At 47.0% G+C, this 3,911-nt stretch overlaps 1 pseudogene; it reads right to left on the reverse strand.

Moving 5' to 3' along the window:
• Window positions 1-3,379: 3,379 nt before the first annotated feature.
• On the reverse strand, window positions 3,380-3,478 carry LOC116861701 (annotated as a pseudogene).
• Window positions 3,479-3,911: the final 433 nt, after the last annotated feature.

Raw genomic sequence — 3,911 nt, forward strand, 5'->3', positions numbered from 1 at the left:
GTGGGTGGGGGGCAAGGAAAAACCCCTTATCAGCGCTCCCCCGCCCCCGGTGTGTACGGGCTCCCCTGTGCTCCCTCTGGGTGACTTCTCGGGAGTGTGCAGTAGTCTCTTCCTTCTTTAACTTCATTCTGATTACAAAATTTAATTCCACTTCATTGCGACAGACTTGGAAAATGCAAAAAGTGAAATGAACAAGACAGAAATGTCCTGAAATTGCATACTTGAGTCACTCTCTCCCACGTTCGGCAGGCGTATCATCAGCAGGCACGCACCATTCTCTGAGCTCATCTTACTGATTTGTTTTGCTTGTTGACTGTTGATTTCTCCCCCACCACAATCTTAAATCTTTTTTTTAATTTAAATTTTAATTTTTTAAAAAGATTTATTTTATTTTATTTTAATTAATTAATTAATTTATTTTTACAGAGAGAGAGAGAGGAAGAGAGACAGCAAGAGAGGGCACACAAGCAGGGGGAGTGGGAGAGGGAGAAGCAGGCTTCCCGCTGAGCAGGGAGCCCGATGTGGGGCTCGATCCGAGGACTCTAGGATCATGACCTGAGCTGAAGGCAGATGCTTAACTACTGAGCCACCCAGGCACCCCAAGATTTATTTTATTTTAAAAAAAGATTTTATTTATTTATTTGACAGGGAGAGAAACAGCAAGAGAGGGAACACAAGCAGGGGGAGTGGGAGAGGGAGAAATAGGCTCCCTGCTGAGCAGGGAGCTGGGTTCGGGGCTCGATCCCAGGACTCTGAGATTATGACCTGAGCTGAGGGCAGATGCCCAACTGACTGAGCCACCCAGGCACCTCTCTTCTTCTTCTCCCCCATTTCCTCCCCCCTTCCTCCCCCCTTCCTCCCCCTCCTCTTCTTCCTCCTTTTCCTTCCCCCACTTCCTCCCCCCCTCCTCCCCCAGCCCCTCCCCTTCCTTCTTCTTTTTTTAAGCATTCGCTGCTTAAAACCATCATTTATTTGGTTTGGCTGTGTGTACGAAGTGTATACAAGTTGAGTTGCACCAAAGCCCAAAAGTCTGTCTTCAGTCTGTCTTGTACCCACTGAATGCCCAGGGCCCAGGAAAAGGCTGGGCTGGAGGTACTTTACTGTAATCTGACAAGTGAATGAATGCAGGCCAGTGTGTAGGTTTTCACTCGGCGGTGATCACCCACAGGAGACGGTGGTAGGCAGGAGAGGGTAATAGTTTAGCAATTGTCTGATACTCACCACTTCAAATGAAACCTGTCAATTGCACTTGCTAATTAAAAATAAAATTTGGGGGCGCCTGGGTGGCTCAGTGGGTTAAGCCTCTGCCTCCCGCTTAGGTCATGATCTCAGGGTCCTGGGATCGAGCCCCACATCGGGCTCTCTGCTCAGCAGGAAGCCTGCTTCCTCCTCTCTCTCTGCCTGCTTCTCTGCATACTTGTGATCTCTCTGTGTCAAATAAATAAATACAATCTTAAAAAACATAAAATAAAATAAATAAAATTCCCCCCCTCTCTGGGGGAGAAACCAAACCAAAAAGTATCTGAGTGCAGCTTTAGAGACACCTGTTGCACTTGCTGTCTCCCACCAGCAACTGTTCCCAAGTGAGATCTAACACCACAGCTCCTGACCGTCTGTAGTTTAAAATCCAGCATAGGTCTCTCTGTTACCCAAATCCGGGCTCTTTCCCAGCTGCCTCCACTGAGGCCGTCAGTCTTCTTTCTGGTCACTTATAGCCATCAGCACTTCCGAAACCAGAATATGAGATCTTGTATGGGTTTTTTTTTTTTTAAGATTTTATTTATTTATTTGTCACAGAGAGAGAGAGCGCGCGCCCGCACACAAGCAGGCAGAGAGGCAGGCAGAGGCGGAGAGAGAAGCAGGCTCCCTGCCAAGCAAGGAGCCCAATGCTGACGGATCCCAGGACTCTGGGATCAGGACCTGAGCGGAAGGCAGCAGCTTAACCAACTGAGCTACCCAGGTGCCCCAGAGATCTTGTATGGATTTAACTTCACAGGCCAAACCATTATTTTAATGAGAGGACTTAGAGTTTTCAACTCTGGATTGCTGCTCATGTTTCTGGGGTTTCTGGGGAGTCTGTTCCTGAATGTTTCCTCCAGCCCCTGGGGCAGCTCTCACTGGCTCACCCACAACAAGGGCAAAGTCCTGCTGCCCAAGGAGCCTCCTTGAGACACACATGCCCCAGCAGCTGCAGTCCCAAGAGCCCTCTGCCCCAGGATGCTTCCCTTGCACAGGGGGATCTCCCCAGGGCAGATCAGGGGTGCGGGGAGGTGGGGGGTATGGTTGGGGGAAGCTGAACCCTGGAGGCTCATTCTCAGGGAGATAGTTGGTCCTGCTGGGAAGGAAAACCACCTCCCTTGAGCCTTCTCCTGCTTCAGAGAAGGAATTTAGCAGAAATTAAGAAAACCCTCCATCAGGGAACATGAGCCTGTGTTTGGAGAGAACAGACCTGAAGAAGTCACCCCCTTTACAGATGGTTAGTAGAGCACACAGAGGAGTTAAATAGCAAACTGCAGATTTTCATTTTCACTAAAATAGTCTCCTGGGGATGCCTGGGTGGCTCAGTTGGTTAAATGTCTGCCTTCAGCTCAGGTCATGGTCCCAGGGTCTTGGGATCGAGTCCTGCCTTGGGCTTCTTGCTCAGCAGGGAACCTGCTTTTCCCTGTGCCTGCCACTCCCCCTGCTTGTGCTCGCTCTCTCTCTTCAAAGATTTTACCTTAAAAAAAAAAAAGGAGGGGGGGTGCCTGGGTGGCTCAGTGGGTTAAGCTTCTGCCTTCGGCTCAAGTCATGATCTCAGGGTCCTGGGATCGAGCCCCACACCGGGTTCTCTGCTCAGAGGGGAGCCTGCTTCCCCCCCTCTCTCTGCCTGCCTCTCTGCCTACTTGTGATCTCTCTCTCTCTGTCTAACAAATAAATAAAATCTTTAAAAAAATATTTAAAAACAAAAACAAAACAAAATAAACTTCAGTCTCCTTCTTAATGCCAGCTACCCGGGGACAAATCATAAGATCCTCCATCCCACTCCCAGAAACTCTAGTTTCACACTCAACTAACATTTACTGAACATCTACTATGGACCACTTAACTTTCACATAAACTCGTTTGAGTATATGTCATAGGGGTGTCAAACTCTTTTAAAGGGTATTTAGTTTTCCCATTTTACAGATGAGAACCCAAAGGTTTATAAATGCCCAAGTTACTGTAATTACACACAGTGTAATTACAGCCAGGAGCACTGCAGAATGAAAATGACATCTTTGGCTTCAACTCTGACAGCAGAGAATCTCTTCTCAGTTTTAAACCCACAGTGTTCAGTCTTCATTTTTAATTGCGGTAAAATACATGTAACATAAAACTTAGCATCTTACTCATTTGAAAAAAAAAAATGGAACGCTTCACGAATTCACATGTCATCCTTGTGCTGGGGACAAGCCCATCTTCCCTTATTCCAATTTTAGCAAGCATCCCTCTTACTCATCTTTACGTGTATGGTTCAGTAAGTCATGTTAAATACATTCACATCTTTGCAGCAACCATCCCCATCCGTCTCCAGAACTCCTTTCATCTTGCAAAATGCAAACCCTGTACCTGTTAAACCCTAACTCCACATTGCCCCCTCCTCCTCCCCAAGTCCTCTGGCAATCACGTATTTTCTATTCTGTTTTCTGTCTCTGAGAATTTGACTGCTCTATGTGCCTCATATAATATGTGGAATCATACAGTGTTTGTCTTTTTGTCACTGGTTTCATTCAGCCTAATGTTCTCAAGGTTCATCCATGTTGTCACAGGTGTTAGGATTTCCTTCCTTTTTAGGGCTGAACAGTATTCCACGGGACACACATACCGCATTTTGTTGATCCGCTCATCCATCAATAGGTACTTTGATTTCGTCCACCCTTTGCTTATTGTGA

Source organism: Lontra canadensis, unplaced genomic scaffold, assembly GCF_010015895.1.
Source record: "Lontra canadensis isolate GAN:19392208 unplaced genomic scaffold, GSC_riverotter_1.0 scaffold204, whole genome shotgun sequence".
Classification (NCBI taxonomy): domain Eukaryota; kingdom Metazoa; phylum Chordata; class Mammalia; order Carnivora; family Mustelidae; genus Lontra; species Lontra canadensis.